Source organism: Balaenoptera ricei, chromosome 5, assembly GCF_028023285.1.
Source record: "Balaenoptera ricei isolate mBalRic1 chromosome 5, mBalRic1.hap2, whole genome shotgun sequence".
In the NCBI taxonomy this organism is placed as follows: Eukaryota; Metazoa; Chordata; class Mammalia; order Artiodactyla; family Balaenopteridae; genus Balaenoptera; species Balaenoptera ricei.
The window spans coordinates 125,276,912-125,298,012 of record NC_082643.1 but is presented as its reverse complement, the minus strand read 5'-3'; positions in this window follow the sequence as shown (position 1 = coordinate 125,298,012).

The following is a 21,101-nucleotide window of genomic DNA, read 5'->3' as shown; positions in this document are numbered from 1 at the left end:
GTTAACCTCTAACATAAATGCAATGGTAATTACTCCAGTCTCGTTGTAAAATTAATGCCTTTGGTAGTCTCCCAAGTGGCCCCCAAAAGAATCTCTCTCCTCAGTGTTCTTTCTGGCAACTACCAAGATCCGAGGTCAAGGGCAAATTATGCCATCAGCTTATATGCTTAACAACATTTGTGCACCATATCAGCTTTTAACATAGAAGCGCATTATATTAGGAATAAACGCTCCAATAAAGTAACAAAACTGTAATTATAAATTAGCTACACTGAAATTACACATTGAAAATGTTAACCAAAAAATGTTGCAACACAGAAAAGTTGATCCATCTTCTCATTTGTCAAATATAAAATCAAGTTACACAATAAGATAGATAAATCTCCAAATTAAATACGTAAGAAAGGGAAGCATGCAAAACAGTTTCACCTATATCTAACCAGTAGTTTTTAAAGGGGCACTTATGAAATGCTCATTATTTATTTTGCTTCCATTCTTTGTAAAAATCTATTGTGGGTATTTTTATATACATACTTCAGTAATTTTTTTCTCTTTGATAAGCATACTTTTCTAATGTTTTGGCAGGTAGAATTAACTTCAGTTTTATTACATGTCAACTTTGCCTTTTATAGCACCAACTCATGTCAGCAGCCTCTTTGCAAACTCTTGTCAGCAAGTTTAAGATTAATTTCTATTCATTATCTCAGGTCCTCAAGCCCTGCAGTGTGTTCACTGAGAAACAAATTTCAGATTTGATTTTTGCAATTCTGCTAGGCCCATCAGCATTTTGGAGGTCCACCAAACTAAAAATGTTCCAAGCTTTCATCTTTCAAACACCACCACTCATTACAAATTTCAACCATCTATTATTCCCTGTCATGTTTTCATATCCAGTTTACAAAAGCAAAAATGTGCCTCCGAACTGTTGATGACCCAGAGTTTGCTGGAATCCTTTCTTAATAATAATAAATTCCTTGTGTACATAGATCTTGTCACTCATTTCTTGTATCCTTCAAAGCATGAGTACTTGGTGGCATTCAACAATAGTCACTGATACTCATGCAATATGGAACCAAGAAAAAAAGATCTTTGTTCAGTCTGAACCAGCCCAGCCCTACCATACAGCTTACATCGTATATCAGAAATCATATATACACTACTATATATAAAATAGATAACCAACAAGGACCTACTGTATAGCACAGGGAACTATACTCAGTATTGTGTAATAACTTATAAGGGAAAAGAATCTGAAAAGGAATATATATATATATATATATATATATATATATATATATATATATATAACTGAATCACTGTGCCGTACACTTGAAACTAACATGATATTGTAAATCAACTATACTTCGATTTAAAAAAGAGTAATCTAATTTCTGATCCACCTCTTGTTACATAGATTGTGAATGTCAAAGCGTAAACACTGAATTTATCTTATCCTTTGACAATTGAAAGGTAGGGTAGGAACTGCAGTGGTAACTAATTCTTTTAAAGAAAATTCTAATTAGCACAACAAATATAATTATGATGACAATGTCATTTAAAAGCTACATATCAGCTTTGTCTTTGAAGAGCCTGAAATCTTTATCACCCTATAAAACACGGGGAGGGAAAAACTTCAAACAGGCTTACAGGAAGTTTCAGAAAGGGAAATTTAATATCTGATGGATGAGAAGGATCACCAGTGGCCCAGAGCCATGAACAAGGTCACTTAAATAGACAGAAAACCCTCCCCAGGTGTGGTCCCTTTGTTGTGTATTTACACTGGCTCCTGTGTTGAGAGGAGACCTCCACGGTCCTGAAAACTGCCAAAAACTCCTGCCTGAGTGCGGCAGTAAACACGGTCTGTGATGTTAACCTCTGGTGCACTCCACATGTGCCCAGATCTTCTAAGACCTTCACTCCACTCTGCCACAAGGGAGAATAACATTTGAGGTCAATAGATTGGGGGGTGCGGGGAGCAATTAGAGAAGCAAAGAAAGCAACACAGTTCATTGTTTACAAAGAGTGGGCTGGGTTAGCGTCCAGGCGGACCACTTACCAGCTCTATTACCAGCTAATTATTTAATCTCTCAAAGTCTCCCACCCATAAAATTAGAATTAAGCTTGTATCTACCTCATAAAGTCAATAAAATAATCTACGTAGAGCAGGGATTGGTACCCCGATAATTACAATCCCACACGGAATGCTCACTAAAAACCATCAGGAAACCAAGATTGCAATATAACATGCAAGTACAAAGTTGCGCATTAATCTTTTATTATCCAAACCAAGAATTCAAGAATAAGTTACTTAATTTAGAAAAGTTCAGAGGAGCATGTGCTTACATTATAAAACCTCAATATTACAGACAGTCTTAAAAGACAAAAGTCATACCTGCTCCCACTAAGAAAATGCCACCTCACCTAATGAACTATCAATTACTACACATTTTAAAAATTTATTTTATTGAAGTGTAGTTGATTTACAATGTTGTGTTCATTTTTTCTGTACAGCAAAGTGATTCAGTTATATATGCATATACATTCTTTTTCATATTCTTTTCCATTATGGTTTATCACAGAATATTGAATATAGTTCCCTGTGCTATACAGTAGGACCCTGTTTACTGTAACTACACATTTGAAGAAAGAATAACAAATCATAGTTTCCTCTTATAAATTTTTCTTGGATGGAAATAAAGTCAAACTTTCTTTGTTTATTACAAATATTCAACTCTGTATGTATATTTGACAATATAATGAAACCTATCAAAATGAAACAAAGACAAATAATACATGGTCTCAATGCCTGAAGAGTTCAGAGTCTAGTAGATGGAAAAGTACATGCATAAATAACTGTAATACTAACTTACGAGTGCTATAACAAAGATGTTTCAAAGCTTCTGGAGTACAGAGTCCAAAGGATGAGGAGGAATTCATAGTAGAAATGAAATATTCCCTGGACCTAGAAAGATGACTCGGGCCAGAAGAAAAATTCTGAATGTCCTGAATGAACGTCCTTTTGTACACTAGGAACATAACCAAATATATGGTTGACTGCTCCCACAATAAGAATTACCCGATTAATGGGAAAAAAAGTGCCCCACACATTCCACCATTGCCATGACTACCTGAGTATCCAGAATCTGAGTATCCAGAATTTTCAGGGAAAAGATGAATGCCCTGCTGCCTCCGCACAGTTTAAAAACTATTTAGAGCAAGAACCATTTCGTATTCAACTTTGTGTTCTTTGGCACGTAAAACAAAAATTGTTGTAGACCACTTAAAGAGCTGGTCTCTTGGTCAGAAACCAGAATTCCCTTAGTTTTGTGGCATGTTCTCTGAGTCCAGAAGTTAATCTCCACAGTCAGAACTACCTCTGGCTTTTGGGGAACAAATCCTTGTTTCAGGAAGACATCTCCCCTGGGATCAAGGTATCCCACCACCAACTAGTGGCTTTTTATGAATAAAATACTCCTCGCTTTTTTTGGTCCCTCATTCTTGCAAAGCTTGCTAATTTTGAGAGACTTAGGACTTTTCCTAAAATTAACATCCATTTTCTTAATGCCCTAAGAAGACTTGGTGATGGTTGATGCCATTATATTATTTAAATTCCGTTAAGTGCTAAATCCAATGTTACATAAACATATTTCTCAAGCTATAGAAATCAAGAGGCATTGATATATTTTAAGATGTTATGATGGGCAAGAGACAATACCAACTGAGGTGGCCCATAATCAGGATGTAATTGACTGGAAAGTTGTCTAACTGAAACGGTATAAGAGATCATCTTAGAGAAATTAATCATCAATGGACGTTGTGCTCCGTATTTCGGTTTTAGAGCCTGTCTAATCCTGGGAAACTTCTAGTTCAGGAAGATTAAAGTCATTCTAGGACTCACTGTTTTACGCATTTGGCTGCAGTCTTAGAAATCTGCTCTAGGACCTCTGTCCTAAAGGAGTTCATTTCTCTAAACGGAGTGAGCCGGATTTTTGCAGCCTGGACTCTGCAATCAGAGCTCGGTCCTTCAAACTTCAACTCCCAGGCTGGTTGGCAATTAACTAGGACCCAAAGGAAATGCACTAAAGGCCCTTAGAGCTTCCTAATTAAGGGTACTATTAACAGAAAGTTTCTATATACATAGTTTAAAAAGAGGAAGAGGCAAATGGAGACAATTTAAAGATAAAGTGGGACATTTCAATGAATCACCTGTGACCAAAAGTTGTATTAACTCTAGACAGAATCTTTGGCAAATACTGACGTTCTGAGTTAAAAAAAAGTTTTAGCTACATGAACCTAAGAGCAATTACTCTCTCTGAAATACATGAAAAAATTAGTTATATATAACTATGATTCACAAGCAACATTGGTGAATCAATAATTTACTAGGAAGAATTAGAGAGGATACTCACCTTGCGGGCTTAGAATTTAAAGTTAAAAGCAAAATGGATACTTTTAAGAATCCAGAGAGGTTGAACTATTTATATTCATTTTGAGTATGGAATAGAGATGATCTTTTCGTTTCCTACTTTTGATTCATTTGGAAAGCTAAATGTTTAGTAGCAGTGCAAATGCCATTATAAATACATTCATCACATAAGGCCATAGGAAGCCACTGCCACCACTGATAGAGGGTCTTCTAAAATGAAATTTGAAGATAGTAGAAAGTTAATTCTGATAAATATTGCTAATAGAGCAATAGTGGCTCTTCTTGACGTCACTGTCCTAGGTTTTGCCCATCTCACCCAGCCAAAGCAAGGATCTAGGTGAGGCAATTCTGGGAATGGAAAAACTCACAGCTACAAAATATCATTGTGAGACCTTAAATTTGTATTATTCTTTAACGTTAAAAAACAAAAATAAACAGAATGAAAAAGAAAGTTTCCTTATTAATAATTTCTCATAATCATCTCAGTAACACTATGAGACAAAGAGGATATCAGTTATGTTACAGATGAGGGATAAAAGCCTCCACAAACTTGCATAACTTTTCCAAAGTTCCAAGACCTAATAAATAGAAATCTTAGAACTAAAATGGATGTCCTTCAACCTGAAGCCAAAGAAATCTTTCTGCTACACAAGCCACATGGCATCTTGTCCATATTCCTGAGTTCATGAGCAGCTGAATTGATTTGCTTCCTTCATGCAGATGTTTCATGGAATTCCTCTATTATTTAAAACAAATGTATTAAAACCTTGGTTAAAGCAAGATAGAGGAAACCTGAAAGTTATTCTGCATCTGTTTTTGTTACTCCTGGTAACTGAGGAGACAAAAACACCCACAGGCCTTACTTCTGCTACCAGTAGTTGAGTATTAGTGTTTTATGTCCTTGATGGCCATATTTGATTTTTTTAAGAGACAGAAAATAAACAAAAACTCTATGTGCTGTTTCCTCTGTTTGCAAGAACTGTGACCTTTGACTCTTATAAATCTATTCAAAGCTGAAGTCTGGAGATTGGGTGTTTCAGGAATGTTCAAAATATAGCTTGAGATTTATAGAACTGCAAACTTTTCTTGGCTTTTCTTGGTCCATTTTATTTGATAAAACTTAACTGGTAAACAAAGTGGCTGTACATCCTCTACAAAACATCCATTAGGTTATCTTGCTTTATCCCAAACTAGAGTTTGTTTGCACAAAGAATTAATGAGAGGGGTTATTGAAGGACTTTAGTCTCTTCTTTTCTTCCACTCGGACAAATTGTTTGCAATACCAGCACTAATGAAGGCAAATAAAAGTAATTGACATTCTAATATAGAACTCATTTTCAGGGAGTCCAACTCCACTGTTAAAATAGAAAAAGATGTTTCTTTTAAAAAGTCCTTTGAGGGGCTTGAAGTTATGGCAGTTGAAACTCCTATTAGTGTGTATAAAGGCCATGCTGTTCCAACTAGCACAGAGCTAGATCTCAGAAACTTGAATAAGGCAATTTCCTTAAGCAGTGTTTCAGCCTTGCTATTTAAAATGTGGCCCTATAATTAATGCTGTATGTTATCTCTTTCATAAGGAATTTATCATTGGTGTTTAAATTAGTTGGAAGGCACATAATACATTTCCGTGTCTAGAAGCATGTCAGGTTCAAGAAAAGCCTCAAAATCTAATACTTCAAAATATATTTTAAGAATTTATCATTAGACCAGAACACTGAAGTAGTGTTGCTTACTTGGCATAGATGGTGGCAGTGCTGATGATTTCTGGCTGAAATCGTGATTCCTGAAAATAGAGGTGGAATATCTTTCTCCCATCTTTCAGGAGTCATCCTAGAACCTCACTTGACAGCTAGCTGCTCTGGGCCATACACAATGTGGAAAGATTTCTGACTACCCTACCTCATCAAAGCAGTTTCTAATGTGGGGTGCTAGCATTCCAGAAGCTCACCAGATTATTCTTTTATATTCATTTTTACATTCATTCATTCATAAAGAAGTAGGAAAGCAACTAAGTTTACTAGTATTTAATATACACATTGAAATTGCTTCCATCATTAAACCTATATTTATATTATAGCAAATTAATTTAAATCATTAAACCTATGCTTATATTATAGCAAATTTTGGGATTGTATTACACTGAGCAGGAAAATATTTACAATAATTTGTACTAAAATGAGAACTTGACATGAAAGTCTTAAGTACCAAAAGGAGACTGGTTGTCTCATGGTAAAGTTTTTTAAAAAGTTGGCGAGTGTGAAGATGAGTTACATGTTTTTCTCTTATAAAAAAGCTGTTCCAAATTTCTGAACTTTTCTATGATTAAAAATGCCTGTTTAGCAGAATTTAAACACACACACCCCCTTAATATGTCCCAACGTAAAAGAGGCATTTTGAATAAGAAGTGAGAAAATGATTGTTTTGGAAAATAATTCCTGCTATCAAGACAAAATTTTGAAAACAGATGTTTGGCAAAGTTTTCATCATTATGCAACTTTGTTACTGAAAACAATTTGAGTGTGTCAATTATAAAACACTCATCTGCACGTTTTGAAAATCAGATGTTATATATTTTATAGAAATATATAATATTTGTTAATTTGTGTTACTGTTTTATTTAGAGTTTTTACATCTCTGCTTACAAAAGACATTGGCCCGTATTGTACTTCTTCTTCCTCTCTCTCTCTATTTCTCTCTGACTTTGGTAAGTTGGGAACCTTCCATACTTCTCAATTTTTGAAAGTGTGCCCAAAATAGATGGTATCTATCCTTTGAAAATTTAGTAAAACCTATACTTGAAAACTGTTTCATTTTGTGCCCATATTGTGGGCAGGTAGGTTCCTGACTACCAAGTAAGTGACAATGGTTTTAGATTAATTTTTTTTTAATATCTTTTCTGTCAATTTTAGTATTATACAGTTTTTTTGAAAACTGGCCAGTTCACTCAAGTATTTATATAAAATTTATAATATTTTAATATTTGTTTCATATTTGTATTCTACATATACACATGGTCCTTTTTTATTCATAATATTTGTATTGCCTATATTATGTTTTTTAATGAGTTATTTTTAAGATTTTTTTGATGTGGACCTTTTTTTTTTGTCTTTATTGACTTTGTTACAATATTGCTTCTGTTTTATGTTTTGGTTTTTGGCCGCGAGGCATGTGGGATCTTAGCTCCCCAACCAAGGATCGAACCCTCACCCCCTGCATTGGAAGGCAAAGTCTTAACCACTGGACCGCCGGGAAAGTCCCTTGTATTGCCTATTTTAAAATCAGCTTTGTCAGAGGAATTTCTTTCAAAGAAACAGATTTTAGGTCTATGCTTCTTTGTTTTATATTTAATTAATGTTTTCATTCTGTCCTCTTTATTTCCTGAGTTTATATCCTGAGTTTGCTTCCTGAGTGTACTTTGCTTTTCTCTTTCTAACTTTTGGTGCCAAACTCATAGAAAGAACATTCATTTTCAATGTGTCTTCAACACTAGTATATGAATTTAAGATAAAACTCCCTACAAACCATTTAGCTGTCTTCCACAAGTATTGATATGTAGTGTTTCATCGCTGCTTAATTCTAACTTTCATTTTTATTCCTTCACATTGTCATGGTTTAAAGCATAGTAACTGAAGTCAAATTATCTGGGCTTTCAGTCTTAGCTCCATCCTTCATTAGATCTATGCTTTAATTTCCTCATCAGCAAAATAATAAGAATAGCGGTAGAACCTACCACTAGGGCTTAACAACATATATATAATGCACATGACACAGTACATAACCCATGCCAAGCACTCTACTGAAATTGGCTGTCACCTTCATCATCATCTAAACATCATCATTGTTACATCCATGAAATATGTTGGAGAGTGTTGCTTTAAAATTCACATTATATGTTATATCAATCTATACAAAATATATTGTAATGTAATGTTATTGCCTATGATCAGACAATATCATATTGATTCACTGATATTTGTTGTGATTGGCTTTGTAACCTGGTATAGAGTCAACTTTCGTTTAAGTTTCATGAGTGTTTGAAGAATGATCTCTCTACTCTGTGTTGTTGGGTGAGAGATTTTGTAAATATACATTAGACTAAATGTGTTAATTGTGTTATTCAATCTGTCTGTATATGTATTAAATTTATATGCTTGATACCAGTATTTCACAGAATTGTGTTAAAAGCTTCTACATGGATTTGTTAATTTCTTCTTGAAATTATTTCAATTTTGCCTCATGTGTTTGAGATGTGTTGTTAGTTGCACACAAGTTGAAACTGCTACATATTCTTGGGAAGTAGTAGATTTATCATTATAAAATCATCCTCTTTATCTCTAGTAATTTATTTTTGGTTTCAAGTCCATTTGGTGTGATATTAATACAGTATTTGCCGAATATATTTTTCCATTTGTTTACTTTCAGCCTTTCTGTGTCACTGCTTTACTGTTTCTTGCAAAGAAGTACATAAATTAAAAATAAGAATTAAAATCTCTGTGCTTTAACTGGTCTATGTTTAATCAGTTTGCATCTAGGATGTTTTTAGTACACTTGGATTCCTCACTATCATTTTGTGTTGTGTCATTTTTGTTTTTTGTTTGTTCTCCTCTCCTCTCCTGACATCTAATGAATTGACTGAATAATCTTTATTCTCTCTTTACAATATTGGAAGTTCTTTTAGTGGAGACCCTGATGTTTTATTTTGCTTTTAAATTTTGGACATATGAGTTTAATTATCTTCTAGACCATTCACATGGAAATATGTGGTGACTGAATGGAAACAAAGGGTCATAAACTTAGAAGAGAGGTAAGTATTTTAGAACAGCATTTTTCATTTAAACCAGTTTAAGTTTAGACATTCACCAAATTGGTCCATTTTTTTTAACACTTAAAATAAAACTTTTTTTGCCAAATTAAAAAAAAATTATTAAAACTGGTTTCCAGAAATTGTCCAAATAATTTCTTTAAACATGACTCAAGTGCCTTTCTTCCACATTTCTTTAAATCTCAAGTTTTCTTTGGCAAATTTATCCAAAATACTACATTTTCATTTTAGAGATTATACTTTACATTTAGATAACAGAGTGCTGTAAATTGTTGTTCATAGGGTATCTTCCTCTAAGCCTTAGTGGTTTATACCTTCCCTTTCAAATATATAAATGTCTTTTAAGTTGTCATTCTCAAAGTTGTTTTGGAAAAAACATTGTGAATTATACATCTGTAAATTCTTACCCTTTGCTCTCTCTTTCCACTTTGTACCACCTGGATGCATAATCTATGAAGTACTAGAGAAGATGAAGCCATGCGATAGAAAGACCTTGGTCCCTGACACTGTGTAGAAGACCTTGGTCCCTAACACTACCTAGGAATACCTGATTGACTTTTATGTGAGCAAGAAGAACGCTCATATCCTGTTAAGCCATTGAAAGCATAAAGACTATTTGTCACAGCAGCTACCATTATCTTACTGATATAATTTCATATTTATTTTTTAATTCATTCCAACAATTTGTCTTTTTAATTGATGTATATAAACATTTAAAATGATTATTAACATCTACCATGTTTAACTGTTCTAATTATTGCATTTGTTTTTTGTTTCTTCTTATTCCCCTCTTTTTAAGTCTTTCCAGTTTCAGGTGAGCATTTCATGATTCCATTGTTTCTCCTCTTTTAGCATATCAACTATACTTCTTTTAAAAATATTTTTAGTAGTTGACAGAATTTCAAATATGCATTTTTAACCCATCTAAGTCCACCTTCAAATAACTCTATACCGCTTCATGTATATGTAATGCAGTTACTCCCAATTCCTCCCTCCTTATGAGAATAAGTCTCGTTCACTTATTCATTCATTTCATTTATCCATATGCCATAATAACCTAATACATTGTTACTATTACTGTTTTAAACAAAATTATCTTTTAGTGCAATTAAAAATGAGAAAAGTAAAAGACTTCATTTTACTTTGATTTATTACCTCTCCAACACACTTCCTTTCTTCATGTAGTTCTGAGTTTCTGACCCATATCATTTTCCTTCTCCCTGAGGGACGTCTTTTCACATTTTTTTCAGGGCAGTTCTGCCGGTGATAAAGTCCCTTGAGTTTTGTTCAAGCAAGTTTCTTCTTCTTTGCTCCTGAAGGATGATTGTATTGGAATAGAATTACATATTGATGTTTTTTTCCTTCAAAACTTTAAATAGTTCCCTCCACTCTCTTGTTATTTGCATCGTTTCTGACTAGAAGACCACTATAATTCTTATCTTTGTTCATCTGTAAGTAAGGTGTATTTTCTTCTAGATTCTTTCAAGATTCTTCTCTGTGCCTTTGATTTTCTGCAGCTTGAATACGATATGCTTAGGTGTAGTTTCTTGATTTTTTTGGAGGGAGCATGCAGTAATTCTACCTCTTGGTGTTCTCTGAGCTTCCTAGATCTGTGATTAAGTGTCTGTGATTAATTTTGGAAAGTTTTCAGCCATTATGACTTCATATATTTCTTCTGTTTCTTTCTTCTCCACCTGGTATTCCAATTAAGCATATGTTACAATTTTACAGTTGTCTCATAGTTTTTGGATGTTCTGGGATTTTTTTTTCCCCTTTACGTTTCAATTTGGTACATTTGTATTGACCTATCTTAGATCTCAGTACCTCTATTCTCAGGCACACCCAAACTACTGATGAGTGCATCAAAGACACTCTGCCTTTCTGTCTTTGATTCCTAACATTTCCTTTTGATTCTTTCCTATAGTTTCCATTTCTACACTTACATTACTCATCTGTTCTTGCATGTTGTCTGCTTTTTCCTTTAGTCTTTAACTTATTAATCATAGTTATATTAAATTCTGATAATTCCAACATCTGTGCTATACCCAAATCTGATTCTGATTCTTGCTTTTTCTCTTTAGACTGTGTTTTTCTTGCTTTTTGGCATGCCTTGTAATTTTTTTGAAAGCCAGACATGTTGTACTAATGTTTGCTATAAATGTAGGTGCCAGAGTATTCAATTTCCTCTAGTATACTTGTTTTTATCTTCCCTGTTGACTTTGGGCTTCCCTACGTACTCTTCTTCAGAGCCAGTCTTCATTTTACAGCCCTTTGCATTATAATCCACTATCAATACATTGGAGTCTGGTTGGTGCGGTGATAAAGTGTGGGAGAAGGGAGCATTATGTAGTCTTATCATTAAATCTCAGTTTTTAGTATGCCTGGGTCCCTGGGCTGTGACCCTCACAAGTGCTTCTTCATGGTATAACTTTTTTTCCCCTTAGTTGAGACCAGAAAACTAGCTGGAGTAAGGATGCCCTTCCCCCAGCTGGGATAAGGCTCTGGTAAAGTCTTTTCTCCTCAAGCATATGCCTTTGTTATGGACAACTCTCTGGGAATATTTCACCATGATTACTCTTCCCCTTTCCATGCCAAAGCCACAAAAGGATCTTTCTTAGATCTTCACTGTGAGACGAGTTGGGCTCCTGGAGCTTAAAGCTCACCAGAGACCCATAAAGCTGCAGTCCCACAAGTTTCTCACTCTCATCCTAGTTCATATTCAGCCTCCAGGATTTCCTCAAAATTACCATGTAAGTGTCACTACCAGATTATGGCACCAGCAACTTCCACTCCAGGTGAGTAGATCTCAGTTGTGACTCTGGATTTGCCCATCTTGCCAAAATTCAAAGTGGGAGTTTGCCCTGCAGCCTCTATCCTCTGATGGGTCCAAGGAAAGTCATCCATTTTAAGTGTATTTAGCTTCATCATTGTAAAGACGGGAGTGACCACTCCCAAGCCCTTTAGATGTTGGAACTGAAATCAGAAGTCCTATTTTTAATTTTCTATTCAGTAGATAATTCTTCCCATCACACAAACTAACTGCTCTTATCCATACCTATTGCATCAGCCTCACATGTTTTTAACGTGCCATGAAGTAAGAATACATATAAGTCCTTCTCTCTTAATGTGGAACAAAATTGCCCGCAGAAGTCAAGCTCTTGGAGATTTTCTGAAAAACAAACAAAAGCTGTGTCTAGAAAGCAGGGGTGACCATGAATAGAGCACTTGGTCCTGCAAGCCAAAGAAAGAGGAGCATTGTCTTCTTAAAATTTTTTTTCTAACTGAGCTTAAGATATTCACCTAGACTGATTTATGAGAGTGGAAGTGGAAACAAGGGCAGGGGTTGGATTTCCTCAAGCATATTCCTTGTGCACTTATATGTTGCTTTTACTGCATTGATTCAGAGCTAAGGGTGTGTCTTACAAATGCTTAAGGCATGTTCCTGTAATATTTCATCATGTGCCAACGCAGTCATTATCCCCTGCAAAGTAGCAGTGTCTAGGAACAAGTTATCATTCGGAAATAATAAAGGCTATTCATTTTATTGACATTTAAAATGCATGAGAACATTTATGACCAAACTCATATATATTTCTCACCATGAATATGTGGCATTAATTATCAAGCCTGCTCCAGAGAAGGATATGTTTATAACATCATGAAGCAGATCTTTCTTTTAAGTTAAGAATGTTTGCATTTGGAAGGAAATTATTGTGTCGGTTAATTTGGCCTAGTCTCTGATGACATATTTCTGCAACCATCACATTTTTCTCCATGGGTAGTATTTCAAAAAGATATTACATTCTATACCATGCTGGTAGGAAATTGTGTTTAACATTGTAAAATATTACAATTTAGGCATTACTTGACTAGAACTGGCTATCTGAGTCACATTGCATTTGAAAAAATATGTGACATGTTGTAAAGGAAAAAAAGTTTATAATAGTCACTATTACCTCATATAAGATATAACAACCAAGTAACTGCATTAGCTGGCATGCCTACAAAGACAATATAATATTATATTTATATACTATTAATATTAATAATAATAACGTGATATTTTCAGCCCTACACTGAGAAGAAAGACCTTTGACTCCTATTTTCACAACAGTTTTCAACTGGATATTTTGTGAGAAGCAGAGAAGCCCTATGGACTTAAAGAATACATTGATCCCTAGAGTTCTTTCCAGATTAAAAAGGCAATGGTCCTATATTTATAGATCAGGTGAGTAAAGAACCTACTGTGCGATCCTACATCCTAAAATTCTCAATCCATACAGTAGAATCAATTACCGAAACAGCAACTTTCAACACCAGCCAGAGCTTGGAAAGTTTAAAATAAGAAAAGAAGTTTGAAAACATTACTTTACATCATTAGAATCAGGTCAGTAGAAAATGGATATGAAGATGCTAGAATCGGCTAAGAGAATGTTTCTTGTCACACATTTTTGTATTCTTGTTCCAGTCCTTCCACTTACTAATTATGTGTCCTAGACCAAGTCTCTGAATCCTCTGAGCCTCATCAGAAAAAAACTCTTTATGTCTTCATCTCTAAAATGAATTTAACAGTATCTCCCACAAGAGTGGTGACAAGGATTGTATGAGGTAATGTGTAAAAAAAAAAAAAAAGTTCAGTATAATGTCCAGCACGAAGTAAATCTTCGAGAACTATCTCAATGCTCAGAGTCTTCTCCTTTTTTCTCTCCTTCCTTTTAATCCAACTAATAGAAATATTTTCAACTTACTGGTTAAAAAATCGGTATAAACTCCCCTTGGGACTACGTTTATTTAGAAAGGCTCAGATATGTAACTATTTTGTTTAGTGTTTCAGGGAACATAGTCAAGATTAGAATTGGTCCCAGCTGCATGATTATAGTTTAATAAGGGAAGCAGCACAGACACATATTCTATCTATAAAAATAGGAGCTGCAATGATTACAAAAGTGATGAGTAGTCTAGAGGATCCAGAATTATGTTGGTGGTTTGGAGGTTACTGGATGTTAGAGAAATTGTCCTGGATGAAGTGGGCCCTAAACTGTCATTTAAAGGAGAGAAAGGAAGTGATGAAGCAGAGGAAAGACGTTATCCAGAGCAAATATTTGGGTTGACCGGGAGTATCAAGGTCAAGTGGAACATGGCTCTTAACGTGGGCAAACACCCCCCCAGGCAGGTGCTCAGGTCTTTCATTCTTCCTAATAATTGCCCAGAACTCTCAAACAGTCAATATCTGTGTCAGCCCTGAGCTGGAAGTCATCTATGCTCTAGACTTTTTTAAAAGTTTCCCTCCCTTCTCTCCATTCCATCAAAGTAGGCCTGTCCTGTGCTCAGTACTGCAATATCCTCCTCTCTGTTTTCAAAGCAGACTAAGCTCATCTGACAAAATAATATTTACTAGTATAATATGAGTGTAGTTATGAAGTACAAAATCCACATTATCCCACGAAAGTACCAATAAAATTTCAACAGTTTTCCTAGAGCTATCCCAGAATCCACTCATCAAACTAAACACAACCTGTAAACAAAAAGTAAAAATTGAAAACGACAGTTGTCCATTCCAAAGAATGAACTAACCCACACTTGAGATATATGGTAAAATAATTGCACATGTATTTATTGAAAATATTATGAATTGAGTTATAGTATAATCTAAAGTTATATAAACATTTACTTAGGTCACAAAATACTTAGCTGGAAAAAAATCTTACCTTTGGAGATATTTTTTAATTTATGATATGAACAATTTTAATCACAGATGGTACAAAACAAATGCAATAATATTTTCCCTTGAATGTTTAAACTGTTTCAGAAACAGAGGTAGGAGTTAATTTCTATTCTTCAACATCATGCTTGAAACTCTCTACCACTATTATCACAAAACACCATTATCTCAAAACATTATCGCAAAACAACATGCTTGAAACTAGCTCAACTATTTCTTATTGGAGAAAACCAAAGAGTTTGTACTCTGTAAGGCACCAAAATGTGAAAGATTATCATTGCAAAAAATAAATATGTGTGTGCATTTTTCTTTTTGAAAATGCTTTTATATTAGAAAGTATATTCTTACTTTTGAAAGATGCATGCAAATCTCACTGAATTTAGTATTTTCATTATATACATCTAGCAGCTTTTAGCAAACTAAGTTGAAAAATAATGACTATTACTTATTCTCATATCAATAAGTAATCACACACAGAAAGCAAACTCAAACAAGTAGTAAGAGAATCACAGTGTCCTCTAAGTGGTAACAATATTTGCTTTCTAGTTAACATCTGAAGACTTCCAAGTTCTTAGAGAACCATGTATCCAGTATACATGCCGGATTTAGCAGGTGTGAGTCAGAGAACTCTGGTGAGGAGGTATGAAGATGTAACAAAAGCCACCTCCTGATGCCATCTCTAAATTCAGGATCATCATCCTCTTGCCTTTGAAGGATAGAGATGAGGAGACATCTATGTTGAACACTTATCATCAGTGTCTGATCGATACCATCTATTTAATATATTTCAGGAAATGATAGTCCTGTTGTATGGATATTAAGCCATTGTGACCTTACATATCTGCTGGAGAGTTGGTTTTTTGTTGTTTTTTTTTTAACAGACCTCTTTACCTTTGCCAGACTTTAAAGTCCTGCAGCACTGAATAGAAACTACTGTACAAAATTTGAAATCGGGAATAAAAGGTGTTGGTGGTGGACCCACTTTGCATCAAAAGTCTAGCATCCTTTGATCCAGGAACTCTACTTCGGAAAATGTAAAGGAAATAATTACCTATAAACGTGTAATTATATGCATCTTCATTTCAGAATATTTACAACAAAATATTTGTTCTCAAAATGTTCAAAAATTGACAATAAGTAAAATGTCCAAAATATAAGATGAATAAAACAGACCATTTTGCAGTTCCAATAAAAGTGATATTCTAAACACACTTACTCACATGAAAAATGCCCATGTAATAGTTACATGAAAAAATGAAGTATAAAATAGTAGGTTAAATGTGATCCCATTTTTTTATTGCAAACAAAGAAAAAATATATATATATACCTATATATATATAAAATAGTGTTATTCTCTAGGGAACTGGATTATAATTGAATTTAATTTTCTCTTTTTCCTTATCTATATTTTCTAGTTTTATTCCATCAGCATGTATTACTTATATAATGAAAAGTTGCAAATTAGTACTAATAAAAAATTAAAGTGCAAAATAGAGAAGGTTTTCTCTTGCCCTCTCTCCAATGCCTTAAAATATACAACACAGAGAAAAACAGATTAAGCACGTTAGAATTAAAACAATCAACAATAAGCACTAACCTAATACAAGTAAAATTCAATTGCATTTGACTTGCTTAAATCAGTATAAATATATATGTCATATAATGAAAAAAATTACGTAGCAGATTTAGAGGAAAGATGTTTATATCTGACCTTCCGCTAAATTTCTGTGTGATCTTGAGCAAGTCATGTTTACAGTTATCATATGCATAGAATAAGATGGGAGGAGTAGATGATTTCTCAAAGCCTTTTCAGATCTAATATTCTATCAGCCACTGGAAAACCCTCTTATCTTTGATTATGCACTTGATGTCCTTCAGCCATAGAAGGCTCCACACCAGTTTCAGCAACTGTGTACAAGGTCCGCTGGGCAGGGACTGTGTGTTGCATAAATATTTACAATTTAAATGTCTCCTTCCCATAATAACAGTTCAATAAATATTTGGTAATACATCATTCTTTTTGCTATAGTCATATTTTCATGACCTCAGGAAACCTGTCTCAGGATATTTCCAAAAATTTGATTGACTTGTCTGCACAAATAGCAATGGCTAATCTGCTCTAAGATCCAATAGTAGTATAAAAACTAATTATAGTAAGACACAGTACACAGGCTTTGAGTAGGCTGTTTTCATTCAATTCTCATCATGAGAGAACACGGCCCCCCAAAGCCACTGAACACCTTTGTTCTTATGCTCTGTTAAAGCTCTGAGACATCTTCCATAGTGGCTCTGTTTGATCCATCTTTCTGGTTTTGCCTTCCCTTTGTTCTTCAGAGGAGCATAAAATTGATTTGGTAATTTCATCAGCTTCAGAAGAAGCCAGAGTAAGTGTGCTGGTTAGAATGTTCAGGAGCACATCTGTCAGCATGTCCTGCATGAGAAACAAGAAACTAAGGCTGCAGCCGTAGCTTTAGGAGCCAGCAAACAGAATGGGTGGCTAGAGCAACCCACAGTCAGAAAATCAACAGGCCAATGGCATGGACGCTAAGGACAGAGAGCCCACAGCCAACAACTTCTCTGCTGGGCAGGACACGCAAAGTCAAAATGGTAGGGAAGAATGGAAAATGAAGAGCCATCACTGCAATAAACTGAGGCAAATCACATTCTTGTTGTTCATTCCTCTATAAATCATATTTTTTAAAATTTTTGTTTGGGTCAAAAGAAAATATAACATATGGTTTAATTAATAAAATTAGTCAAAACTTTCAAGACATAGTGTGATAATCATTTTGCAATATATACAGATATCGAATTATTATGGTGTACATCTGAAACTAACATAATGTTATATGTCAATTATACCTCAATAAAAAAAGAACTTTCAAATTTTAGTTAACATGTAGCACTTAATGCACTGTAAAATATTTAGCAAAACTAAAGATACTTATTTAGATGTGGCATCTAATATGGACTATAACTCAGCCATAAAAAGGATTGAAATTGAGTTATTTGTAATGAGGTGGATGGACCTAGAGTCTGTCATACAGAGTGAAATAAGTCAGAAAGAGAAAAACAAATACCGTATGCTAACACATATATATGGAATCTAAAAAAATGGTACTGAGGAACCTAGTGGCAGGGCAGGAATAAAGATGCAGATGTAGAGAACGGACTTGAGGACACAGTGGGGGGAAGGGGAAGCTGAGACGAAGTGAGAGAGTGTCATGGACATATATACACTACCAAACGTAAAATAGATAGCTAGTGGGAAGCAGCCACATAGCACAGGGAGATCAGCTCGGTGCTTTGTGACCACCTAGAGGGGTGGGATAGGGAGGGTGGGAGGGAGACGCAAGAGGGAGGAGATATGGGGATATATGTATATGTATAGCTGATTCATTTTGTTGCACAGCAGAAACTAACACAACATTGTGAAGCAAGTATACTCCAATAAAGATATTAAAAAATACTTATTTAACCACCATTATATTTACTTTTGAAAATAAGGATCAGGAAAGAGATCAACTATTAAAATAAATACAGTACAATTATTTTAAGTAGAAATATACACCCACAAGGGGAAAAAAAAGTCTGTGGAGGAAATTGTAAATGTTTTCTGGGACTTTTAGTGAAAAAGTCATAGGTTCAGCTCCTGGGTCCCTTTAGTACTCCACACTACATCATAGTTGACTTTGGTTTGCAAACCTTTTGTGTTTCAACCATAAACAGTTATGTGAGCCAAATCATCAATGTACAAAAAGGGTCTGTTTAATTCTTAGCTACATACAGAGACTCCAAATATTGTACATGTGTATGTGCAAGATAGGGTATTTTTTTCTTTTAGGAGTATACTATCATTCATAAACTCAAGTAAATGTTTATAATTGTGGCTATGCAAAAGAATATGTAATAATACCTGTAATAAAAGCCTCTTTTTGAGAAATAAGCTATTGTGGTTGCATTATGTTGCATATAGATGTGTCTATTATATGGCATACATGAGAATATAAAATGTCGTGAGGTAAAACAGACCCTAAGTAATCAACTTTAAAGTATATTTCACCTAAGATGCATGGACTCTGAAGAATACTATTGATCCACGATAGTCTAGTTAAGATGTTGCCTCTTACACGGACATCCCATTAACCCCCAGAAGTGATTATTTTTTCCTTCTCTAAGCTCCTTCAAATTTTTATTTTCGTCTTCACTCTTCATGTTCTAACTATTGTCAATGTTACATACTATAGGATTTATTTTGGATAATTGTTTTCAGCTAGATTGTAAACTCCTTGAGGAAAGATGCAAATTAAAACTTACTTGCAAACTCCATCCACACACATACACATTGCTTACCATACTGCAAACACTTGATAAATGTTTGTTGGATGAATTCATACCTTCTTTTCCCCTAGATAGCTCTGGAGTTGGAAGTGCTATAGCCTTTATAGCTTTCATTTCATTTCATTTCATATTCTGATTTTCTCCCCAAATGGAACATCCTGGAGATCTCAAAATCCAGGGAAGGACTCCAAATAGAGCTGATAAAAGGTGCACAACTTTTCACTAAGTGATCTGGAGTGGAGCCGCTCTCCCTGACCCCTTGTAGTTCTCAGCCATCTTTGTATATGACATGTGACTAAAGCACATTTTATCATCCAAATAAGAAATTCCATCACTGTGAAAAACATGAAAGACAGCAATGACCAATCAACCAGAGGTGATGAGAAGTTTGAAGTAACACGCAATGATGAAATAGGACCTGGGTTTTCACCTGGATTGAGGCTTGGTCCACTGAGAGGCGAGAGCCATGTTGGTACCCAAATTAGAAGTCAGTGGGACACAGAAGAATGAGTACTGCATTGGGTGTCACAGGCCTTTAATGCCAGATCTTATCTGCCACTAGGTAATTCTTGACTGAGGGAACATCACTTAGTATCACTGGCCACAGGATATTTTAAGTTCTCTCATAAACTGAAGAGGTTAAACTCAGTATGTCTGATGTTTCTATAAGTTATTAAATTCTATGATTACATATCAAATATATCTGAAGCCTCTCAGTATGCAAACCTAAACAGTATTTTGAGAATTTTTTAAAAGCATGATATCTGAGTCTGAAACAGATGCTTATAATAGTAATAATAATAATAACTAATATTCGTTTATTTAACAGATATTTGTGAGGACCTACCTAGTATAGGCTGCTGGTCTAGGCAATGAGGATACAGCGGAGAACAAAACACACCCAGTTTTGTGGAGCTTATGTTCCAGTTTAGGGAGACAACATTTAACAAATATAATCCAGTGTGTCTGATTGTGATGAGGACCTTGGAGAAAAATAATACAAAGATGGGTGATGGAAAGTGCATATCACACATTTTACGTGTATTCTCTCATTACATCTTAACAACAATCCTACAAGATAATTATTATTTCCCTACAATTTATTGCACAGATGGGGGGAAAAAGGGCACAGAGACATCAATTAAATTTCCCAAGGTCACGAGATAGTAAGTAATGGAAGTCCAGAGCCTGTGCCCTAACCACTATGTTGTACTGTCTTCTGCTAGCTGATATCAGAGTACAAATTTTTAAAACTTTCATAAACTGAAATAAGCACACATATTCTGTACATTCTTTTTTCTACGATGTTATCACATAAAAACTATGAAAGAGTGTGAAAATTTTTCAAAGATGGCATCCTGACACGTGATTTTGGCCTAAATCAGCGCATCTTGGGCAATAAGTTTCAAAAGCAGCATGTAACAACCATAATTAAAAGATCAAAATCGAAAAAAATAATCACCAAGGCTTCATGCCTTGGTCCTCAGCCTTTGACCTGCTAGGTTGGTGAAGTGTTCTAGATGAATAGACCCTAGAATACCAAAATTATCTTTGTACATCAATCCTGTTCAAAAAGATACAAGGAGTCATGTTTCAATGGCACATAACATCAGAGGCTGCAACAGAATCAGATTTCACATAAAGCAGAGACACACGAGGGTCATACAGAGGAGTGGTTAAGTGCATGCGTTCTGTACTTGCTCTCCCTAGCTCTGTAATCTTAGGCAGGCCTACTAACTTCTGGGAACCCTAGCTTCCCTATCTTTAGAAAAGGAATAATAATAATATC